Below are 7742 nucleotides of genomic sequence, written 5' to 3' on the forward strand. Positions count from 1 at the left end.
TCCCGGGCCCCAGCCGATGAATGGGGGCTTTATTATTTTTTTTAAGAGCTGGGAGCTGGGGCCAGGCGGGACAACCATAGGTGGGTCTGGGAGAGCAGGAAGGGGTTGGGGGGTGCTCAGGGGGGCTGGGGAAGCAGGCAGGGGATGGGGCCTGGCAGGGGTCCCCCCCATGGTCCCCTCCCCCACCCCCTACTTACCAGCATCGAGTCTGGGTCCACCTCCCTGCGGCAGCAAGCAGGGATTGCCCAAGTCTCTGAAGCTCTCTGAATCTTTTCTGAATTGATTCGGAGAGCTTTGAATCGATTCGAACCATTTTATTGGTCTCCTGATTCAATTCAGATTCAGCTGCCCAATCAGGCCGAATCTCCTCCAAATCGAATTGGCACCCAAAGCTTTGCACAGCCTTGATGTACATAGACAAATGCAGCCATCCACAGCAACACCAAGTCCCCATGCAAAATATTATAAATCTTAGCAGAGATCACCACAGGAGCAGTCTCAAGGAAAACTAACAGCACTTTTGCCTGTTTATGCCACGTTCCCTGCACAGAGCATATTTGGATTTATAGTGTTTAACTAAGTTACAATCTTCTAGTTGCAGGAATGGAATTGATCAGCCATTATTCAGAGAACTGCAGGGCAAAAAAACAGAATGTGCATATTCTGCCATACCATGATAATTACACAACCACTCCCTCCCCATCCATGTACCACCAAAACAGACTGTAAAGCTGACCTTGACTTGTGTAGAAATCACTTTTTCTAAGGCCTCTGTTGCAGCAAGTTACTTTATTCTTTCAAGTTTCTTATAGGGGTTTCCATTTCATTTGCGTTCTGCATCTTCTTCAAAACCCTGATTGAGAAGAAACAGAGATGGTGTCCAGCAATGTTCAGAAAGAAAGGGAGGACACAAAGATGTGCCAACTTGTGTTTAAATTTGCAACAATAATTAAAAGCACATATAATACTGAGCACTTGTAATAAATACAGCTGACAATTTGGAACTGAGCTACAGCATCCTACATCCCAGCTCACATTCAAATAAAGTCATCATTGGATGAGGGGGTGCAAAGCACCCTGTTCAAATTTGCTGATGACACCAAGATGTGGGGGGATGTGGGCACAATAGAAGGGAGCAACAGGCTACAGTCAGACCTTGACAGGTTACAAGGATGGGCGGAGGAGAACAGGATGGGGTTCAACACAGACAAGTGCAAGGTGATGCACCTAGGGAGGAACAACCAGCACCATACCTACAGGCTGGGGAACTCCCCTCTTGTCAGCATGGAGGTGGAAAAGGATCCTGGAGTCATTATGGACTCCAAGATGAACATGGCTAGGCAGTGTGGGGAGGCGGCTAGGAAGGCCAACTGTACCTTGTCGTGCATCCACAGATGCATTTCAAGCAGGACCAAGGAGGTGATCCTCCCCCTCTATGCGGCACTGGTCAGGCCGCAGCTGGAGTACTGCGTCCAGTTCTGGGAGCCCCACTTTAAGAGGGATGTGGACAGCATCGAGAGGGGCCAGAGGAGGGCCACTCGCATGATCAAGGGACAGCAGGGCAGGTCCTATGAGGAAAGGTTACGGGACCTGAACCTGTTCAGCCTCCAGAAGAGAAGGCTGAGGGGGGATCTTGTGGCCTGCTATAAACTAGTCGGGGGGGATCAACAGGCACTGGGGGAGTCCCTGTTCCCCCGAGCGCCGCCAGGAGTGACCAGGAATAACGGTCACAAGCTGGCGGAGGGAAGGTGTAAGTTGGACATCAGGAGGCGCTACTTCACGGTCAGGGCGGCTAGGGTCTGGAACCAGGGCAGGGGGTCGGACTAGATGATCTGCCTAGGTCCCTTCCGACCCTAGAAACTATGAAACTATCATGGCTACACACTGGACAATAGTGAGGACCAATTCTAACACCTGTGCACCTGGATGGCAAGGGCAGACACAACTATGTCATCTGGCACTGCCTGATCACATGCAATATGTAATAGAAAAATATAATTCTTTTATGTGTATATTTCATTTATTTTTAGAAAATAAAATATAGAATAAGCTCCAGGCAGAGGCAGCCTTGTGATGGATCTCTCTCTTTCTAATTTTAATTTCAGATGCCTTATCTTTACCTTCAAAGCCCTATGCAGTCCTTGCCCACGCCTAAATCTCTTCTAGATGTCTCCTATTCTCCCACTTGGCCCTGCTCAGCCAATTTAGCTCATTTATTGCTTACACTGGTTTTCTTTCCCCAAACGTAGCTCCATGCTTCTTTTTTTCCCCACGGTGCACTTAAAACTGATGAACCCTCACTGACCCCATATAGCATACAACTGCATTCATCTCCTACAAATCCTCCTTCACAACTTAGTTGTTTGGGACAATCTATCAGCATTGGCCTTCTCTTTGCTGTTACTTTGATACTATCTCCCCATTTTAGTAAGTTAAAAATATACATATGCAACCAGTATGCCTCAAGTGACAAAACACTTGTCTTTTTCCTATGTCTTCCTTCCTTTACCACTAATCCTTGCTGTTTTAATTTACAATTCCATTTTCCCTCCTCTACTCATATAGAGTAGTACTTTATTCCACAAATAAGCTCATTATTTCAGGTAGCAGTACTGGGCCATGAAATTTTAAATACTTTAAGATAGGAACATGCCTTTTTATTATCTGTAAAGATTCATGCTCCTGAGTGAGCTGGAATAAAACATTATATTCACAGGACTGATCTGTTCATATAATTCCTCAGTCCCTAGCTCTCCAATCATCACTTTTCTATCATTCAAACTCTATTTGTGATAATGAAAACCTGTTTTTGAAGTAGAGGTAGAAATTTGTGACCAACTGAACCAGTTGTACGTGCTATATACAATATCTTTTCTACATCACACCTATCGTATGGAACTTACAAAACTGATAGCTTTGTCAGCCACCAGCTAATCAAATGAGAAATTATTAGGCTTAGAGAAATAATGAAAGCAGAATCCAGCTGTGCATCTGCTGGACAAAAATCCCAGAATCTCCCGTGTTAGCTCATGTGCATTTCAATTTCTGGGAAGAAAAGAATGGGAGTGGCTCCACCCTGTCTCATGTGAGCTATAAAACAGATTTATTACCTGGGTTATAGTCCGTGTTTTCTCCTGAGGAAAAGTAAAGAAAGTGGTGGAACAAGTTCATTTTTTTTCCGGCAACCAGGATTTTCTTTATTATAAACAAAAAGTTGAGTTTTGGACCCCATTCGTATCATATGGCCTTTTTATTTAATACTCTGGTCACACTTCCTACCTTCCCAAATCTTGTTGCACAGCCTTTTCTTTTCAGTGGGGAATCAACAGCTGTTCCAGACGTCTGAGCCTGCAAAGTCTTCCCTAGAATTCCTATCTGCTATATTTTTAACTTGAAATCCTTCCCACTCACTGCAGTATCCAACATCATTGGCTCCCACTGGGACCTGGTAAAGTACCTCAAAAACTGCAAAATACTAGTGTGCATATCTTCTTGGTTAATTGAAGCCTAGCTTTATCTCTCCTTGTTCAGGTGCTCAAAAAAGGAAAAGAGCAGCTAAGCAAGAAAGAGTAAGAAGAGAATATCTGGAAAGCTTGGGCTTTATACACTGGGGTCACAGGATTGGGATAAACCTCAGCAGGGGAGGTTTTCCTGTGTATCTTATTCTCTGACTGTAAAAACTCCCCTCTGACCCTTAAAAATAAATCATGAGAAAGAGTTTGATGACTAAGACTTTTTTCTTCCCCACTTCCAAACTTCTCTTCTAACTTACACTGTGGTGTTATAATTTTATTTAGGGCTTATTGGCTGTCCTATCCACACACCGAATTTTATGCTGTGCGATTCATTTACAAAACAGATTATCCCCAACAGGTTATTCCCAACATACTGCAATAAGAAGTCTGAAATATGTTTTAAGTACATTTCTCAACCACACTGCAGCCTGGACTTTTGCAAAACTTTGGCACAGTTTGCAAACACAATTAATAAAAAGTACAGAGAGGGTCTGTTAAGTGGGTCAGTGCCCTCATGCAGTAGGATTTGCAATGTAAATAGGACCAAAATATCCACATTTTACAGCTTCAGTGGTCTAGCAACTACTGTGGAATAGGTCATATTTCCTCCAAATGGTATACCTACTACTTTGACAGATTTCAAAACTCTAATTACATGAAAGAATCACCTTACACAAAATGCTTTAGTGTAAATCACATATAAATTACTACACAGCTAAAATATGAAATTATGAGTAAAGCTACAATAAGTATAATGTAATACAATGCTTCATAATACGGCTTTTCTACTAGAGCTGTGAATAACACACTGTTTATCCAGAGGAAAAACTAACTGTGCAGTACACGACGAAAGCTCGGGAGTCCACTTCTTGTCACGCACTCATGTACCAAATCTAAGCTCAAAAAGCAGCTTTTCTCAAGCCTCAGCTGGGACAAAAACTAAGCGTTTTTTCATGGATTTATTTCATTCTTATTGCTTTGTGCTCACGTTTACAGCTCCACAGAGACCAATAATTTTGAAAGAGCTCAGTGGTTACAGTAGTTTTTGAGTCATTGCTAATTTGAAACCCTTTGTTTGTATAACCAAATACATTTGAATGGGTCAAACTTAAACCTTAAAAAAAGAAGAAAAAAAATCCAAAACAGATAACACACCTACATGCATTTTCTGAACCAGAGTGTCATTTAACTTATGCTATATCTTATTCCTTAAATATACTGTGTACATTATAAATGCATGTATTCAAATCTGGGAATGTTTTACAGCAAAACAACTCAAAGGAAGCTATTCTAAAGGGAAAACTTCAAACTTTGATTTATCATAATTAAATATTTCTCTAAGGCCCTAACTATGGCGGAAAGTGATTGACAGAGCTACTGTTTCACTAGAGCTATACTACTAAGAATTATTGCAGAATAGTATTTATTTACAGAATATTTATTTACAGACTAGTATTTATTTCTGTAATAATTACAGAATTATTGCAGAATAGTAACTATTCTAGTCAATTTTCCGTGAAAGTAACGTCTAATACTGTGCTTCTTAACTATTCCAATGAAACAGTATGTTGTTAGAGCCAGGTATGTGCAGAATTATCACTCTAATTAAAATATGCAAACGCAGCCTACAGCCTACAAACTGCTGGAAGTTTAAGAACATGTGAGGAATACTAGTTAAGGGTTGGGTTGCAAAAGGTAGTCTACCATATCTTTAAATGCAGCTATAAACATGCAAGGCACCAAACACTTGCTCAATACATTTGCTTCCCAAGGATATTAAGATTCCAAGCTGCTAATTTTTACAAGATTTTCACTCGTTAGCATTGCAGAGATAACACATATGTAGAATTAGAAGCTGGTATGCATCAATAGAATTAATTCTGATTGCAGAATCCTTCTGATTGCAGAATCTTTATGAGGACATACAAGCCAGAAAGAATCCAACTAGACTTTATAATCCTGGGATAATTTTATGACACCGGGAAAAACACTTGTAAACTGGGCAAAGTCGATTAAGCATAATTAAGAGACAATAAATAAAGGACCCAAAACCCTACTTTCAACAGCTGCAACTGCACAATTGCAATTAAAAATTTTACAAAAATGCCCTCTGCCATTCCAAATAACTCAGGCCCACATACTTAATTTGCTCTGAGTGGACAAAAAGAAGGTGGACTTATGCATAGAGCGGAAATGACTAACCAAAAAGCTTTCAGTTGTAGTCTCTCTCCAAATGCCTGATGGAAAAAGTCACCAAGACTGGGATGGGGCCAAGGGAGTGAATGATGGGCAAGTCAGGAAGAGGCAGCACTAAAAAACACAACTCTCACACAGCAGGCTGCTCCACAAGAAGCATGTCAAAGATGAAATGTTATCTGAAGATGCAAGACAACACAGGGCGGTATCCCACTGACTCTGCGTGCTTGCTGGTTTCAGGCTATGAGGCAGAGACAGGCAGTTAGCTGTGTTAGTCCACAACCAGTCAGAAGGCAGGTAGGGGTGCACCTTTATAGACTAACTAAATAAGATATAGAGAGAGAGCACAAGTTTTCGTGGGCTAATGTTCACTTCAACTGCTGTGAAAGGACATGAACAGGCAGAGTCACTAGTCAATAGAGTTGCAGAGTGTGGATGTTCATTTGTTTTACGCTTCAAGTTTCTTGCACACAAGGCGATCATGTGGGTGCGCCCACTCTCTCTTTCTCCGTTTCCCTCTCTGTCCATCAGTCTTCTTCTCTCTCCCTCTTTCTTTTTCTCTCTTGGGTGGTTTGTGTCCGCCATGCTTGCATCCTTGCCACTCACCCCAACACAACATGGCGGTAACTATCAGTGGCACCGGTGCTCACACCAGCTTGCCCTGGGTGGTGCATGCTTTATAAGCTACCCATTACCAAATGGACTGGAAACTTTCAGTACCGGCCACCAGCACTCAAGTCTGCCACATGGACCTGGCTGCATCAGCAGCCTGTCCCTTTTGCCCAGCGGAGGTAGAAGAGGATTTATTCCACACCTTCTGCAGGCGTCCCCAGGTGCTGCTGCTCTTTGCTGCCCTCAGCACCTTGTTTGAGGCACTAGACATGGACCTCTCGGAGGCTACCTATTTCTTTCCCATACTGGGCGGCAGAGGCCTGGCCAACTTTTTGCTTGGTCAGGCCAAGATGGCCATCCTCAAGAGCTGCAGGAACCGGCTCACTGGGGCTGTTTCTGATGACGCCCTGCAACTTTTTCAGTTCTTGGTCCAGGCACTCCTGACACTGGAATTTGAACATGCGGTCGGTCCTCCAGCAGACAGGACCCACACGCCGGGCGTGCGGGGCCATTCAGGGGGTGCTCTGCAGCGTTGAGGGCAGCCATTTATTTCTCACACTGTGATACTGCTCACCCCTTCCCTGGGTACGACAGGGGTCTGAGCAGGCTGATGTTGTACTAGCTGCTTTTGTTTTTAGACTGTGAGGGCAGGCCCTGCGGGCCACAGCCTGGGGCCCTGCATAGGCTATCTTTTGTTTTTTGTTGTGGGATTGCTACCCTCTTTTGCCCCTTAATAAACGTTTATAGAAAGTCAAACAAGTCTTTTTTTCTTTTTTCTTTCCTACGATTTCTTTCTCTCCTCCTTCTTTCTTTTTCTCTCTTCTTTTCTCTTTCTCTCTCAGAGACCACCTATCTGTTTTCTCTCCCATATTGGGCGGCTTGGTCGGGCTAAGATGGCCATCCACAGGAACCGCCTCACTAGAGCCAGCTCTGATGATGCCCTGAGACTCTTTCAGTTCTTGGTCCGGGCGCACCCAACACTGGACTTTGAACATGTGGTCCTCAGCCGAGAGGACCCGCCTTCCAGGCACGCTGGGCCATTCAGGGGGCGGTCTGCAGCGTCGAGGCATCCGTTTACTCCTTGCGTTGTGGTACTCCTTGCCCTTTCCCCGGGTACCGCTGGGGGTCTGAGCAGACTGTTGTTGGACTAGCTGCTTTTGCTTTTTTTTAGACTGCGAGGGCAGAGCTTGCAGACCACAGCCCCAGGCTGTCTGTTACACCTGGGTCCCTGCACAGGCAGTGTTTTATTACATTGTTGGGTTGTTACCCCCTTTTCCCCTTAATAAACCTTCATAAAAAAGTCAAAAGTCTCTTTTTCTCTCTCTCCTCTCTTACTTTCTTTTTCTCCTTTCTCTTTCTTTCTCGTTTTTTTCTCCTCTTTGCCTCCTTACTCTCTCTTTTTTCTCCTCTTTCTCTTTC

General features: G+C 43.7%; 1 protein-coding gene across 6 annotated transcripts in view; it reads right to left on the minus strand.

Annotated features, from left to right (window-relative positions):
* Positions 1–5753, minus strand: part of GNB1L (G protein subunit beta 1 like) — a 56244-nt gene extending 50491 nt beyond the window's left edge. For 4 of the 6 annotated variants that reach the window (XR_003093555.1, XR_001357852.2, XR_003093554.1 and 1 more), the window contains exons 1-2: positions 5718–5752; positions 737–853 (exon numbers count right to left, since the gene is read on the minus strand). The gene's annotated coding sequence lies outside the window, so the exon portion shown is untranslated. Of the gene's footprint in view, positions 1–197; positions 252–736; positions 854–5717 lie in introns of those variants that run through there. The other 2 variants (XM_014518961.2, XM_014518962.2) reach the window with 2 other exon arrangements.
* Positions 5754–7742: the final 1989 nt, after the last annotated feature.

The sequence above is a fragment of the Alligator sinensis genome, unplaced genomic scaffold, assembly GCF_000455745.1.
Source record: "Alligator sinensis unplaced genomic scaffold, ASM45574v1 scaffold570_1, whole genome shotgun sequence".
In the NCBI taxonomy this organism is placed as follows: Eukaryota; Metazoa; Chordata; order Crocodylia; family Alligatoridae; genus Alligator; species Alligator sinensis.